Here is a 17502-nt window from a genome sequence, read left to right as displayed (position 1 = left end):
ATTAAGAGAGCTAGGGCTTTACTCTTTGGAGAGAAGGAGGATGAGAGGAGACATGATAGAGGTGTACAAGATACTAAGAGGAATAGATAGAGTGGATAGCCAGCGCCTCTTCCCCAGGCCACCACTGCTCAATACAAGAGGACATGGCTTTAAGGTAAGGGGTGGGAAGTTCAAGGGGGATATTAGAAGAAGGTTTTTTACTCAGAGAGTGGTTGGTGCGTGGAATGCACTGCCTGAGTCAGTGGTGGAGGCAGATACACTAGTGAAGTTTAAGAGACTACTAGACAGGTATATGGAGGAATTTAAGGTGGGGGGTTATAAGGGAGGCAAGGTTTGAGGGTCAGCACAACATTGTGGGCCAAAGGCCCTGTAATGTGCTGTACTATTCTATGTTCTATGTTCCAAATTTGAAATTTCAATGGTGTTCAAATTTTTTCTTACTTCACAGGTGCTGTCTGTATTTCCAACATTTATTGTTTATTTCATATTTCCAGCATCTCCGGTATTTTGTGCAATGTTTCCATGATCTGCAACGACATGATAGTGTAGTGGTTAGCGCAAATGCTTTACAGAACAAGCGATCAACGATTAGGATTCGATTCTGCTACCGTCTATACTACGTGGGTTTCCTCCGGATTCTCCCATTTCCTCCCACATTCCAAAAGAGTATGGGTTAGGGGGAGTTAGTAGCGGGCATGTTATGTTGGTGCTGGAAGTGTGGCCACACAAAATCCATGGAATGTGTTGGACATTGACACATTTCATATGTTTTGATGCACTTGTGACAAATAAAGTTAATCTTTGAGGTCTGTGTAACTGTTTCATGAAACCAGCCCAGTGATTCTCCCTATTAGCTTCCAGGTTATGTGGTTTGGGCGCCACAGTAGTGTAGCAGTTAGCGCGACACTTCAGGCATTCCAGAGTTCAGAGTTCAATTCCTGCGCCGTTCTGTAAGGACTCTGTACGTCCTTCTCGCGGAATGCGCGGGTTTTCCTCGAGTGTTCCGGCTTCCTCCCATGGTCCAAAGATGGTAGGTTAATTGGTCATTGCAAATTGTCCAGTGATTACCATTACGAAATCATAGGGGTACTGTACAGATGAGCGTTGCACCAGCAAAGCTCTCTCCGGTCCACTCTGAAATGCTCTCTGCCTCTTTTTTCCTCTGTATTCTTTTCCCCTGCACCGTTCCCTGGAGAATGGTCTTTGAAATTCCGCTTGATCTTGTTACGTGGCTATATCATCTCAGTTTCCTCTTCTTTACTGTGGACAGTAGGAATTTGTAATGTGCTGGGTGACGGTTCTTTGAACTTCATCGTTTGACACATGGTCTGTATAGGAGATGCTGAGGAGCCTTCTGAAGCATCTCATTTCTACTGCCTGGATCTTCTTTTGCAGTTCTGCTGTCAAAGTCCATGGTTCTCATGCATACAAGAAGGTGGAGAGCAATGTTATTGTCTCTCCAGATTGGTTTTAGTCTAGCCAGCATTGCTGTTGTTTGGGCTGTCCTTGCAAGGACTTCAGGCTTTGATCCTTGTTAGTTGATGATGACGCCAGAACCATTAGACAGTCCCTAGTTCTTGTCCACTGACTGATTTTTGTCATGATTGACTCCTCATCGTTTCTCATCAGCTTGGTTTCCTCTGCACTGAACCCCACGCCATATCTGGTAGATGTATCGTCCAGACAGTTCACAAGGCAGGGCAGTTCATCCTCACTTCCTGCCAGCCCATCAGCGTTATCGGTGAACCTGTCCTTTGATGCTGACTGTCCCGATATGGTCATCCAGGGCATCCGTCATTATTTGCTCCAGGAAAATGTTGAACAGCGTGGGTGAAAGGAAGCAACCTTGTCGGACTCCAACTGATGTGTGGAACCACGCTCCAACTGTGCCTTGAACTAGTTTTAGTGTAGCTTCTTGGATCAGCTTCTGGGCCGGGTGGCATCTCTTCATTGTGGCCCAGAGTGCATCATGCTGCACCCTATCAAATGCCTTCTTGAAGTCTATGAACATGTGGAACATGTCCTGTTGATGTTGGCTGTATTTCTTGCACAGTACTTGGAGGTTGAATATCTCTTCTGAATCCATCCTGCTCTTCTGCAATTATTTCTTCTGCCTGTGGTCTCAATCTGTTCAAGATGACTTTCAATATCACATTGCTTACATGACGGTTAAGACTTATGGTTCTATAATTCTGGCACTGCTGTAAGTTGCCTTTCTGGGGAGAGTGATGATGAGTGATTTTGTCCAGGGTGTTGGTCGTGCCCCTGATTTTGTTACAAATATTGGTGAGGATGTCTATCACAGTCTCTCCTCCATGTTTTATCAGCTCAGCCGGGATGTTGTCCATTCCTGCTATCCTATTCTTCAGCAATCTTATGGCTGCTTCCACCTTTCCCCACAGAATTGGAAAGCCATCGTTGTTTGACGAGCCCACACTTGCAAGCATACTGGGGTCTCCTTGGGTCTAATGGTTATAAAAGACTGAAAAAACTCGGTCCATCTGTTGAGAATGTCTTCATCTTCTGTGAGACAGTTTCCTTCTTTGTCTTGGATGGTGCTGACTCCTGACTGTCTCTGTTTAGTGAGGTCCTTCACAATTTGGAATGTTCTGACTATCTTCTGTCCCTGTTCACTGTCTCTCAATCCATTCTTCCTTGGTCTTGATCATGATTTTCCTGATCTTCTTGCTAATCATTCTGTACACTACTGCTCCTGTTGTTGTGTCCTTAGTTTTCTTCACGTCTCTTCTAGTGTCATGCATTTCCAGGATCTCCTCTGTTAAAAGCAGGAAACTGGTTTCCACTGGTAGGTGAGACTAGAACTAGGGGACATAGCCTCAAGTTTCGGTGGAGTAGATTTAGGACAGAGATGAGGAGGAACTGCCTTTCCCAGAGATTGGTGAATCTGTGGATTTCTCTGCCCAATGAAGCAGTGGAGGTTACCTCAGTAAATATATTTACACAAGAATGGATAGATTTTTGCATAGTAGGGGAATTAAGGGTTATGGGGAAAAGGCAGGGAGGTGGAGGTGAGTCCATGGCCAGATTAGCCATGATCTTATTGAATGGCGGAGTAGGCTTGATGGGCCAGATGGCCTACTCCTGTTCCTATTTCTTGTTACCCAGGGTTGGGTTTTCCAACTGTGCTTTCCAAGTATCTCATTGGCTGTTTCTGTCATCACTTTATTGAACTTAGCTGTTAACATTTTAGCATCTTTGTCAAGTACTGGCAGTGGTGCAAATTTTCCTCCAACAGTAACTTTGAAGGACCCAGTGATGGAGGAGTCCTTCAGTCTTTCGGAGTCGAATTTCATTCTGATGTTCCTGGGCTTCTTGACTTTCTTCAGCCTGATTCTGAAGTTCAATTTGTGGGCACTTCCAATATCAGTACCTGGGAATGTCCTTGCTGTGGCTCTCTTGATCCCAGACTGAAGCCTGTTCTGCACCAGTCCATAATTGATCTGGCTATGATGTATTCCATTGGGTGCATGCCACGTACAGTGTCCTGATGCCTTGTGCTCTCCAAGGGTGTTTGCGAGCACCATGATGTTGTAGCTGGTGAACTCAAGTAGGCGTAATCCTCGCTCGTTGCTTACTGCATTACAGGAGGGGCCGCAGAATTCCTTCTGATCTTTCAGTGCATCTGCACCCACCTTGGCATTTCAGTTCCCCCCTCCCAGATGATTAGAATGTCCTTTTTGTCCACCTTGTCAATGATGCCCTGGAGTTGGTATAGAATTCCTCCACTTGGTCATCTTCATAGTCAGTTGTTGGTGCATAGGCCTGTGTTACTGTGATGTTGAAAGGTACTGCTCTAAGGTGGATGGAAATAGGCCGGATGGATATTAGAGGGTACTCGAATACGGAGTTCTTGATGTTCTTGTTGACAAGAAATCCTACACCATAGGCATGTTTGTCAAATTCTCCACTGTAGTACAGTATTTGGCTTTCCTCAGTAAGATGTTCGCCGAGGTTTTTCCCATGACCTCACAGATTCCCAGGATGTGCCAGGTGTACCTCACTAGCTTAAATGTGATCTCCTGCAGTTTCTCTGCTTGGGCAAGTGTTCTCACGTTCCATGTGGCTAATGAGATACAGTCTCTCCCGTGGACCTTCTGTGGTAGGTTACAGCAGTAGCGTACTGAACTCAACCGCCTTGGTGTGCAATGGATGGCATGGTCCTTGGCGACCTGAGTGGTGACCGATTGGGTATGGAGTCTGTTACTGTGTCCATCAGGTCGCGTGTCTTCGTCTGGTGAGATCTGATGGTGCCGATCCCTCTCCAGGCCAGACCACAGCTGATGCCCTCTAACTCATGGGCTGGCTCTGGTCTCAAATACATGGCCGTAGTAGTTCTTCAGGAACTTCATCTGCCCTGGCCGGTGACTTTGCCCAGTGAGGCCGTGTTAATGCCACCCCCTCATGTCGTTCAGCCCGCCAGCTGAAGCAGTGTACCGGGGTGTGCACTAGGAGGCAGACGTGAGCGATTTAGGAGATGGAGGAGGACCAGTGATGCCTGTCCACCCTCCAGGTCGAGTGCCGCTGTCAGACATGAAGGGTACTACCTCTATCCAGAGCCCCCTACACCCGTCTTCAGGTTAGGGTTAATTGGTTTCGTTGGGCTTGCTGGGGCAGCGTGGCTCAAAGGGTCGAATGTGTTTACTCCATGCTGCATCACTAAACAATTAAATAAATCTGTTTATGAATCTGAACACAACACTTTTGCAACATATCAAGGGATCACACTTACAAACTGTACCTAATAAACACTGTGTTTACAAGATCACACAGGCTGATACTCTGCATCTTAATCTAACGATACACTCAATGGCCACTTTATTAGGTACTCCCATACACCTACTCATTACCTAATCAGCCAATCATGTAGCAGGAACTCAATGCATAAAAGCATGCAGAACTGGTCAAAAGTTTCAGATTTGTTCAGACCAAACATCAGAATGTGGAAGAAATGTGACCTAAGTGATTCTGACAGTGGAACGACTGTTGGTGCCAGACGGAGTGGTTTGAGTATCTCAGAAAATGCTGATTTTCTCAGACAACTGTCTCTAGAGTTGACAGAGAATGGTGTGAGAAACAAGAAAACATCCCGCGAGCATAAGTTCGGTGGGCAAATGTACCTCGTTAATGAGAGAAGTTAGAGGAGAATGGCTGGAGTGGTTCAAGCTGACAGGAAGGTGACAGTAACTCAAATAACCCTGTGCTACATCAGTGGTGTGCAGAAGAGCATCTCTGAAGGCACAACACGTCGAACCTTGAATTGGATGGGCTACAGCAGCAGAAGACCATGAACATACACTCAGTGGCCACTTTATTAGGAGGTGCATTGAATGTACTGTATGTGCATTTGTTAATAGAAGGTTTTTTACTTATTCGGAATCCTTTGCACTTTCAAATGACACTCACCTGTCTCTTTCAGATAACAGAGCTTAAACAATTGAATGCAAATGAGATCAAAGTTATTTGATACAGTTGAGTCGTTGTCATCGTGGCTATCCCTCGAGGTCGAGGATGATGGTCTTCATTCTGTAGATCTACTTATGGGCTCTCAAGTGGTTTATGAGTACAATCTTGGCTTTGAAAGTTCTTCTGCATTCAAGACAGGTAGCTCCAGATGGCAGATCGGGCTTTGGTTGCTGCTGCCTCTTTCCATTTTCTTCTCTTTTCTTCTAATTCTGCACACCTGTTGGCTTGAAAGTTGCTGTTCCTTCTCGGATGATGGCTTGCCAGCGTTTCCTGTCCTTGGCATTGGTTTCCCAATTGTTGATGTTGATGTTACATTTCTTCATGTTGGCTTTTAAGATGTCTTTGAATCTTTTCTGTTCGCCACCTCTTTTACATTTGCCTTCTTTAAGCTGGGAGTAGAAGATTTGTTTCGGCAGACGTTCGTCTTTCATCCGAACAACATGACCGCTCCGTCTTAGTTGGTTCTTGATGAGTAAACATCATTCAGAAAGGGGCAAGGAACAGGAAGCCAAGGAATCTGTCCATTGGCATGTTATTGGGTAGGTTTCCAATCTTGAGATTGGAACTGGCATTGAATGGATGAAATGTCCTGAAAGCATCTTGAGATTGTGAAGATACTGGAAATCCAGAGCAACAGGCACAGAATGCTGGTGGGCACCACGGTATCATAGGAGTTTGCGTAGTGCTATTACAGCTCTGAGTGCCGGAGTTTGGAGTTTAGTTCCAATGTCATCTGCAAGGAGTTTCTATGTTCCTCCCCAGGACTGTGTGGGTTTCCTCCAAGTGCTTCAGTTTTCTCCTATGGTCCAAACACATACCAGTTAGTAGGTAAGTTGGTGATTGTAAATTGTTCTGTGATTAGGCTCGGGTTAAACAGGTGGGTGTTGGGCATTGAGGCTTGTTGGGCCAGAAGGGCCTGTTTCACAATGTACCTCTAAATAAATAAATAAGGACTCAGCAGGCCAGGTAGCATCTATGGAAAGGAAAAAAAAGAGTCTTTGTTTTGGGCTGAGACTATTCAACAGAAAATTTACTCCAAATGAAGACAGTATCAGCTCTAAATTTCCCTGGGGAACAATGTCGTTTTTACAGATGGCATCCCAACTATCAAATGAATATGGATTCCTTAAAGAGGGTATGAAGATGTAAAGGAGTCTGTCCTTTTGGGAATTAATTTAATGATGCCATTTTCCTTCTCTGAATTTATTTTTAAGTTTTTTGTGAGATGTGAGTGAGGTCAGTATTCTCTGCACATCTCCAAAAGCACTGGGTTATTTTGTCACATGTACCCCTAGAGCATCAGGCACATCCAACCAATGTGGATAACTTCACCCACCACAACACTGAACTGATTCCACAATTTATGGACTCACTTTCAAGGTCTCTGAAACACATGTCCTCAGTATGATTATTTTTTATGTATTTATTTATTTTTAATATTTGCACAGTTTGTATTCATTCGCACATTGGTTTGTTTGTCAGTCTTTGTGTGTAGTCTTTCATTGATTCAATTGTGTTTCTTTGTTCTACTGTGAATGCCTGCAAGAAAATGAATCTCAGGGCGGTATGTGCGGACATACACATACTTTGATAATAAATTTACTTTGAACTTTAACTTCGATAGTAGTTGGTGGTGTAGTGGCATCAGCACAAGCCTTTGGGCACGCGAGCTCCTGGGTTCGAATCTGGCCCGCTCCTTCCACGAGTTCCTGTTTGGTTCTACTCATGCTGGGTTGAACGTCGAGCTAGCAACTCGGCCTCATAAAAAACAGATAAACACTAAAGAAATGCCAAGGTTGCCCCCTAATGTGCCAAATTGCCATGGGGAGGAACTTTGAACTTCGATATGCACCAGATTAGATAAAGACAGATCTAAAGATTTTGAAGACCTTTAATCTTTAAAATCTTTTTACACCAGATTGGATAAAGACGAATTTTGTTTGCTTAAGAATGTTAGTAGACTCGATATGTATTTAAGACAACCTAGTAAATTCAGAGTAATTTTTGTTGATGCCTGCTCTCCCCACAATCCTGTTTAATTAACGTGCCCCTTCTAAGATAGATCGATAGATAGATAATACCTTATTGATCCCAAAGGAAATTACAGTGTCACAGTAGCATTACAAATGCACAGATATACAAGCATTGGAAGATAAGTAAGAAAGAATAAAAATAAGTTGCCTCAAACAGACTAATGGTGGGGTGGGGGGGGGAAATCATCACTTCCCCGGCTATTGGTTGACTCATTGTAGAGCCTAATGGCCGAGGGTAAGAATGACCTCATGTAAAGCTCTTTGGAGCAGCGCAGTTGTTTTAGTCTATTACTAAAAGTGTCCCTCTGTTCAGCCAAGGTGGCATGCAGAGGGTGAGCAACATTGTCCAGAATTGCCAGGATTTTCCGTAGGGTCCTTTGTTCTACCACAGCCTCCAGTGTGTCCAGTTTGACTCCTATAACAGAGCCAGCCTTTGAGCCTGTTGGTATCACCCATGTTGATGCCATTGCCCCAGCACACCACCACATAGAAGATTATACTGGTGACAACAGATTGGTAGAACATGTGAAGGAGAGGCCTGCACACTCCAAAGGACCTCAGTTTCTTCAGGAAGTAGAACCGACTCTGGCCCTTCTTGTACACAGCCTCTGTGTTGGTGCTCCACTCAAGTCTGTTATCCAGGTGCACCCCAGCGACCTAAAGGTCCTCACCACATCCATGTTTCTCTTCTACATTTCTCTAGATCTTCAGTCTAAGGCTGTAAAATGAGTGACCAGTAACTTATCCATCTATGCCATACCCCTCACATTATCTCACATTGATGAAGACAGATGTGAGAAGCAGAGAAACATCTGGAGAAATTTCTGAAATGCCTGGTTTCGCTGCTGTTGTTACTGCGCGATTGAGAATCTCCAGAGGGAAGGCCCCAAAATCCCTGGCTTTGCCTGCTGCTGGCAACCGAGGCTGAGGTCGAAGCGTTGGGATAGAGATGGTGCTTGGTACTTGGTGTCAGAGGGCTGATCGGAGCTCGAAGTTTTCGGACGACTCAGAGTCAAACTGTGGTCGGGCATGGCAGGGAGAGTTTTCTTCCTTCTCCCGTCTGTGTGAGATGTGGGACTTTCGAGACTTTGAACTTTTTTACTGTGCCATGGCCTGTTCTTCATCAAGTTACGGTATTGTTGCCCTGTTGTAACTATATGTTATAATTATGTGGTTTTGTTAGTTTTTCAGTCTTGGTCTGTCCTGTGTTTCTGTGATATCACACCGGAGGAATATTGTATCATTTCTTAATGAATGCATTACTAAATGACAATAAAAGAGGACTGCATGTCCTCATAATCTAAAAAAAATCTAATCTAATCATTCAGCAGGATTATGACTAATTCCAGTCAATACTGCTTCCAATAGGGCAGTGCAGTAGTGTCTGATGTCAGTTTTCTCAAAGTTTTTTAACCCAGAACATCTCGGCACAGCAGCGCCTCCACTTCCCGAGGAGATTGAGGTAAGCAAGGTTCCACCCCCATCTTAACAGAATGTTACAGGAACACCATTGAGAATGTCCTGACAAGTTGTATCTCCACCTGGTATGGGAGCAGCCGAGCATCAGACCGAAAGTCCCCACAAAGGGCTGTGAGAACAGCTGAGAGGATCATAGGGGTCTCCCTACCATCCGTCAAGACATTTATCAGGAGCGCTGTGTATGCAGGGCCCTTAGTATTATTAAGGATCCCACCCATCCATCCAGTGTCCTCTTTGACTTTCTACAATCATGCAAGAGACTCTGATGCATAAAAACAAGAATGGTTAGGATGGGGAACAGTTTCTTCCCCCAGGCCATTACCAATTTTCCTTCTAGTTAGTAACAACCACAGTGCACAAAAATCTTGTGCTGTGCAATTTTTTGCCTAGTGACAACAACATGTGCACACTGAATAATTTCTTCAATAAAGAGTGAATAAATAAGCCAATTCTAAAATCTGTAGACAAATCATAGCAAACTCGATATAGAAACTGCATAGAAACCAGAAAAGGAAATGTGATTGTGCACGATTGTGAAATATATTTAACATGCCAGCGAGGTAGAGGGTGACAACCTTTTGTGCACAGTTTAAATTCCTTTGTGTGTTAGTAGCAAAATTGGCCATTAGGCTTCTGAACTCCCTGCCGCATCGCATTCGAAGTGTCACTGCTTAATCTGTTCTGTACTTTACAATATTTAATTTATGCATTTTAGTTTGTTATTCATGCGTGATTTGTCTGTAGATTTTATACTTACTTTCCAAAGTTATTGTGTGTTATATGTGTTATGTCTACTTCTGGTTCGAGGAAGCGTCTCGTTTGACAGTGTACGTGTATGTAGTTAAATGACAATAAACTTGATTTGTCTTGACTAGGTCACAATTCTCTCTCTAACTTCACAGTCCATATGTGGGGGCAAGCTATTAAAGTACACGGTTACTATGGCAACGCTGGGAATGACAGATGTGGCCGATGATGACAGTTTGGAGAAAGGTTCTTTAGAAAAGCTGGTAACTGTAATCGAAAGGGGAAGAAATCAGAGTGATGGCGAACAGCCACAGGAGGTGGTTTGATAAAAGCACTGCCACGCAAATCTAGCTTTGGTATGATAACTCTGAGGGGAGAAAAACACGCAAAATAAACCCCCGTTGTGGTTCCTGTACACTGAGAGCGATCCTGGATGTCAAATCTCACATCCACACAATTCTTTAGACAGAGGTTGGTGAATCTGTGGAATTCATTCCCACAGACGGCTGTGGAGGCCAAGTCATTGGGTATAGTTAAAGCAGAGGTTGAGAGGTTCTTGATTAGTTGGGGCGTCAAAGGTTACAGGGAGAGGGTGGGAGAATAGGGATTGAGAGGAATAATAAATCAACCATGATGGAATGGTGGAGCAGACTCAATGGGCCGAATGGCTTAATGTCTTATGGCCTTATATCAATGGATCCACTTGAATCTGTACATCATCTACTGATGAATCTCACATCTGCAAAATCTCTTTATCACTCGTTCTCAGTATTATTTTTTATTTGCACAGTTTGTCTTTTGCACATTGTTTGTCAGTCTATGATTATTTATAGATTTTCATATATTCTGTACGTGAGAGAGTGGTGCAGCAGGAGTAATGATCTGTCAAAGAAGCCATTTTACGAGACACTTGGATAAAAGTGGTTTGGAGCGATATAGGCCAAAATGCAAGCAAATCGGACTGGCTTAGTGGGCACCATGGTTGGCATGGACGAGTTGGGTTGACAGGACTGTGCCCATGCTAATGGAAACCCACTAATAGACTGAATCCAGACCCTCACTGATCTGGGCAGAACTCGAAAAGAATTATACCCAAGGCCTCAATAGAGTGGGTGTGGAGAGGATGTTTCCTATGGCAGGGGAGTCTAAGACCAGTTGACATCAGCTCAGAATAAAGGGACATCCATTTAGAACAGAGATGAGGAGGAATATCTTTAGCCAGAAGTGAATCTGTGAATTCATTGCCATTGACAGCTGTGGAGGCCAAGTCATTTGGTGTACTTAAGGCAGAGATTGATAGATTCTTGATTAGTCAGGGCATGAAGGGTTACTGGGAGAAGGCAGGAGGTTGGGGTTGAGAGAGAAAATGGATCAACCTTGATGAAATGCCCTAATTCTGCTCTTATATCTTATGGCTTATGGTTCTGGTTAAAAACTTGAAGGTTGAAGACTGAAGTCAGCGAATTCGAAGGTAGAGGCCTAAAGGCTGAAGCCCCTGGGTCAGCTTGTCTGAGGTTTGGAGGCCCGATGTCTCCGGGGCCAAGGATTGGAGGCCCAGGGGTGGCCTATCCTGGGTTTGGAGGCCTGCCTGTGTGTGTGAGTGGGCGGGAAAGGGGCTCGTTTCGTTGTTGTCATCTTGATTTGATTTGCTGCTGCTTGCGTTGTTCTGCTGAACACGGAGGTCACACTAGGCTGGCGCCGGAACACTTGTAAGCTGCCCCCAGCACACCCTTAGGTTGTGCTGATTGTTAACTCAAATGAGGCATTTCACTGTATGCTTTGATGTACAGAACATATGATATATAAATCTGAATCTGAATCTGAAATGTGGGACCTGAAAAACCCAGCCACATCCTTGGACTGGCCTAACTCACTGCAGAGCACCAAGAGGTGTGCATTGAAAAGAAATACGATCAGTCACTGAGGTAAAACACTTACCTCACTGGCACTATTTAATTGCGAGACATAAAAGTTTTACAAAGGTAGAAGAAAGTGTACATTATTTAAGCTGCTTTCACTCCCCCAGCAATGAAGAAGCCTACCCATGCCTGTAAATTACCACTATCAATAAAAGTAAACGTTACCTCTCCACAATTTTATCTGTCTCTTGCCCATCTCAGCAGCAATTTTCTGAAGTTCCTCCTGCAACTTAAGTGGGTGTTGTCTGTGTTTGTGGCTCTCCCTGGGGTCTAAGGCAGAGTGAACACGCTGACTGCAAAGCAGCTGACATCACTGGAGAACTGCTTGAGACAGGCAATATCAATTCTCTCTTCCAGATTAGTCACCTTGCAACGGTAAAATAATAAAACTCATAATCACTGAACAGCTTCAATATTACACTCCCTGGTGTTGTTATTATTAGATTTCACAAAAAATTGAGCATTTTCCATTACCTCTCCCACTCAAAATCGAAGTCGGAGTCGAGTTTATTGTTATGTGCTCGACCACATGTATGCACAGGAGCAATGAAAAACTTATTTGCTGCAGCTTCAGAGAGGTAGCATTTACAAGAAGAAACATAAATTAACTGTAATTTTTACAAGAAAACACAATTAGAATTAAAAAGAAACTAAGTCCATTTTAGTGAAGAGTGGTTATAGTATAAGTTGTGGGCAGGCTGTGTTGGCACTGGAAGCGCTTGTGTGTCTCCCCCAGCGCATGTTTGGACTGTGATGGTCACTGATGCAAATGAGGCATTTCGCTGTATGTTTTCAATGTTCTGATGTGTCAATCCGTGGCCTCCTCGTGTCAAGATGAGGCCACCCTCAGTGTGGAGGAGCAGCGCTTTATATTCCATCTGGGAACCCTCCAACCTGATGGCATGAATATTGATTTCTCCTTCTGGCGAACAAAATCTCCTGCCTCCTTTCTACCATTCCCCACTCTGACCCTTTACTTCTTCTCAGCTGCCTATTACTTCCCCCTGGGTCCCCTTCCCCTTCTCTTTCTCCTATTGTCCACTCTCCCCTCCTATCGGATGCTTTCTTCTCCAGCCCTTGACCTTTCCCACCCACTTGGCTTCATCTATAACCTTCCAGCCTTTCCCCCTCCCTCCCCCCACCTTTTAATTCAGAGATCTCCCCTACCCGCAATCCTGAAGGAGGGTTCTGGCCCAAAAAGTCGACTGTTTACACTTTTCCATCGATGCTGTCCGACCTGCTGAGTTCCTCCAGCATTCTGCAGATTTTCTCGTGTTTATAAAACAAAGCTAATATATAATCTTTAGAATCATTATAGTGTGGTGGTGATAAGATCTTTGTAGGTTGGTTTAAGTGAAATGAAGTAGCTGTTCCTGAATCTGGTGGTGTGGGACTTCCTGACAGAAGCTGTGAAAAGATGAGTTGGCCCAGACAGTGGAGCCATCAAAAATGGCTCCCATGCCTACAAAAATGGACTTGGATATTGTTTTTCAGCAGTGGACAGCTCAGTAACTTCACTTCCTTGAAACTGGTATAAATACAAAAGCCTATAAGCTCAAAGCACCAGTCAGCTTCTATCCCACTGTTATAAGATTATTGAACAGTCCCCTAGTATGATAGGATGGATTCTTCACAAGCCACCTCTTTATGGCCTCGCACCTTATTGTCTGCCTGCACTGTACTTCCTCTGTAACTCTAAAACTTTGTTCTGCATTCTCTTATTGTTTTACCTTGTACTACCTCAGTGCACTGATGTTCATTCCTGCCCGAAATATTGATCCAGTCATGGCGAAGTCACACCAGCAGGTTTACTTCAGTAGGAATTTGAGGAGATTTAGGATGTCATCAAACACTCTCGCAAATTTGCACAGATGTACTGTGGGGAGCGTTCAATGATTCAGTGGCTCAATTTAATGTCAGAGAAAGTGACCGCCTGAAATCCTTACTCTCTGCAGGCATCCAGGAAACAGAGTGAGAAAAAAAAACAAAAAATGAATGACAGAAGAAGTGTTAGAACTCCAAAGCACCCCCTCCCCCTTCCCACGCACAAGCAGCAGTAAAGCATCAACCCTCCCCCTCCCATTCCCCCCACTTGTTCCAGCAGAAAGCACCAGGACCCTCACCCACCCACCACCCACCAAACAGTAGCAAGCCCCCAGAGACCATCCCAACACTTCAACACCTCAGCAGGCCCTCTCTCTCAGTGATGAAGGAGAAAAGGATACCGCTCCTGCCACAGTGAGAGGAGGGGGTCCAACAGCTCGATGTTACAGTCTGCACCATTGTTTATATTGAGCACCTCCCCAGCTCAAGAATCAGCAGATTGAGAGCATCTCAACCATCGAGAGAGAGAGAGATTGCATCATGGTCTGACATGGAGGCACTGGACTAATAAAGGTGACAGAGGGTTATAAACTCAGTCAGTTCCACCGTGGGCACAAACCCATACCGGCGAAGACTTCTTCAAGAGTTGGCGCCTCAGCAAGGCAGTGCCCGTCACCAAGGACCCTCACGGTTTGGGACACGCCCTTCTCTCATTACCACCATCAAGGTGGAGATACAGGAAGCTGAAGACAAACACTCAACGTTTTAGGAATGTCTTATTCATCTCTGGCATCAAATTTCTGCATGACCCATGAACTCATGAACACTACTTCTGCCTTTTTAAAAGTACAACTTACAGTAATTTTTATGTCTTACGCTGTGACTGGCTGTCCTGTTGTATCCAAGGGTAGCAGTTGAAACCTGTGCAGGGAAGTTTCTAAAGTGGAAAAAGTGGGGCAGTTCCACTCTTGACCTCTGAAGTCCGGGTCCAGTGGCTTGAGGAGTGGTTACAGTTGGGACTTCCCTTGGTTGCAGAGGATGACCATGACTTCTTTTGTACTTTGTCATGCCCTTCACTCTCCTTGGACTGTTTTGTAGAACTGCCTTCCTGACTGTTGGATCTCCCTGTTCATTCCTTCCACCAAGTTGGCCGGAGCTCACCTTGCATGCTAGGACAGGCATATCACCATTGTTGGATTGGACCTCGTCATTGTTACTTTCCTTGTAGTTCAACTTGCCTGTGCTTATTTGTATTTTTATGTAATTACCAATGCATATAAAACTGTTCAGTGTGTTTTCTAAATGCTACAGTTCCTCTGTGTTATTCTGGAAGCTTCTTGGTTTCAGAGACAGGTGTCAGGTGAATCTGGGCTATCTGATTGGTTAAATCTTATCTGTGGAAATTCAATGCAAATTAGCAATCTGCTATAAGAAACACACACAAAATGCTGGTGGAACGCAGCAGGCCAGGCAGCATCTATAGGAAGAGGTACAGTTGATGTTTCGGACCAAGACCCTTCGTCAGGACTAACTGAAAGAAGAGATGGTCAGAGATTTGAAAGGGAAAGGGGGAGGGGGAGATCCAAAATGACAGGAGAAGGCAGGAGGGGGAGGGATGGAGCCAAGAGCTGGACAGTTGATTGGCAAAAGGGATACAAGGCTGGAGAAGGGAGAGGATCATGGGGCGGGAGACCTAGGGGGAAAAAGGGGGGGAGGGGAGCACCAGAGGAAGATATAGTGAGAGGGAAAGAGGGAGAAAAAAGAGAAAGAAGCGGGGGGGAGTGTGTAAATAAATAAATAAATAAATAGATAGATATGGGATGGGGTAAGAAGGGGAGGAGGGGCATTAACGGAAGTTAGAGAAGTCAATGTTCATGCCATAAGGCTGGAGGCTATCCAGACGGAATATTTTGTGTCCGGCGCTCCCGGTGCAGCCTTCTATATATTGGTGAGACCCGACGCAGACTGGGAGACTGTTTTGCTGAACACCTACACTCTGTCCGCCAGAGAAAGCAGGATCTCCCAGTGGCCACACATTTTAATTCCACGTCCCATTCCCATTCTGACATGTCTATCCACGGCCTCCTCTACTGTAAAGATGAAGCCACACTCAGGTTGGAGGAACAACACCTTACATTCCATCTGGGTAGCCTCCGACTTGATGGCATGAACATTGATTTCTCTAACTTCCATTAATGCCCCTCCTCCCCTTCTTGCCCCATTCCTTATTTATTTATTATTTTTTTTTCACTTTCTTTCTCTCTTTTTTCTCCCTCTGTCACTCTCACTATATCTTCCTCTGATGCTCCCCTCCCCCTTTCTTTCTCCCTAGGCCTCCCGCCCCATGATCCTCTTCCTTCTCCAGCCTGGTATCCCTTTTGTCAAACAATTTTACAGCTCTTAGCTCCATCCCTCTCCCTCCTGTCTTCTCCTATCATTTCAGATCTCCCCCTCCCCCTCCCACTTTCGAATCTCTTACTAGCTCTTCTTTCAGTTAGTCCTGACGAAGGGTCTCAGCCCGAAACGTCGACTGTACCTCTTCCTATAGCTGCTGCCTGGCCTGCTGTGTTCCACCAGCATTTTCTGTGTGTTTCTTGAATTTCCAGCATCTGCAGATTTCCTCGTATCTGGTATAAGAAGATCACTTTGACTCTGTTTATTCTCCCTCTCCCCTCTCCCCTCTCCCCTCTCCCCTCTCCCCTCTCCCCCACTCTCCCTCTCACCCTTGTGTTTCATTTTCCTGTCTTTGTCTTTGTTCTTGTAACACTGAGTTGCTTAGTATCTGATTGCAAGTACCAAGTTTTATGCCTCAGTCTTGATTTTGGGATCAAAAACATCAGTGTCCATCACTGTCTCACCAGGTGTGAGGCCTGTCAGCTACCCTCATCTGTGTCTCCAAGTCTGCTACAGTGCTTACACCGTTACAACAAGCAGGCTAAAGATTGTAATGCTCTGCTGCCACAAAACAACAAATTTCATGACACGCTTGAATTTCCAGCATCTGCAGAATTCCTGTTGTTTGCGAATTTCATGACATATATCAGTTATAATAGACTTGATTCTGACTCTTATCAGTAAAATAGAGTGAGAAAAGCGATTGGTTGTGGTGGAAAGAGAGAGATTGGTGAATTGAAGGGAGAACATTTCAATGAAAGGATTTTGACAGTGACATTCAAGAATGGTAATTAAATTGAGTGTGACAGAGCTTGGAAAGTCTTTTCAATGTTGTCGTGACCTTTCAATTCAGTCTACACATCCATCTGTTTTATTGATAAGCGGGTTTAGGTAATCTCACCACCTGCAGGTAAGTGTGGCGATGTGGCAGCATTTTAATTAGGCCTGCCTTTAGAATCTGCCTGTGACTGGATCAGTGTGTCAGGAAAAGAACCAGGAACAGACCTATTCCCTATCCCCTGATTCCTTTAATAACCAAAACTCTGTCAACTCCTGTCTCAAACATACGCAGTGAATCAAACTCCACAGCTCTCTTGGGCAGAGCGTCCTACAACTGCCAATTACAGTAGTGAGTGCCTTTAGTAACACATACAAAATGCTGGAGGAATTAAATAGGTCGAGCAGCATTTATGGAGGGGAACGAGCAGTTGTTGATGTTTTGGGCATTAATTCTGGAGAGGAAGAGAGAAGAAGCCAGGATAAGAACATGGGGGAGGGAAAAAGTACAAGCAGGCCGATGATAGGTGAGACCAGGTGAGGCAGAAGCTGGGTGGGGGAGCGATGATGAAGTGAGAAGCTGGAAGGTGATAGGTGGAAGAGATAAAGGGCTAAAGGAGAAGAAATTTGATAGGAGAGGTCAGTGGACCATGGGAGAAAGGGAAAGAAAAGGGGAACCAGAGGGAGGTGTTGTTGCACCGGTGAGGAGAAGAGAAGGGGTAACCAGAATGAGAAATGGGGAAAGAGAGAAGGAGGGAGGGGTAGAAATGATCAGAATTTAGTGAAATCGATGTCCATGCCACCAGGTTGGAGACTACCCAGACAGAATACAAGCTGTTGCTCCT

Source organism: Mobula hypostoma, chromosome 2, assembly GCF_963921235.1.
Source record: "Mobula hypostoma chromosome 2, sMobHyp1.1, whole genome shotgun sequence".
Taxonomy (NCBI): domain Eukaryota; kingdom Metazoa; phylum Chordata; class Chondrichthyes; order Myliobatiformes; family Myliobatidae; genus Mobula; species Mobula hypostoma.
The sequence above is the reverse complement of the archived record's forward strand: the minus strand, read 5'-3'. Positions refer to the sequence as shown.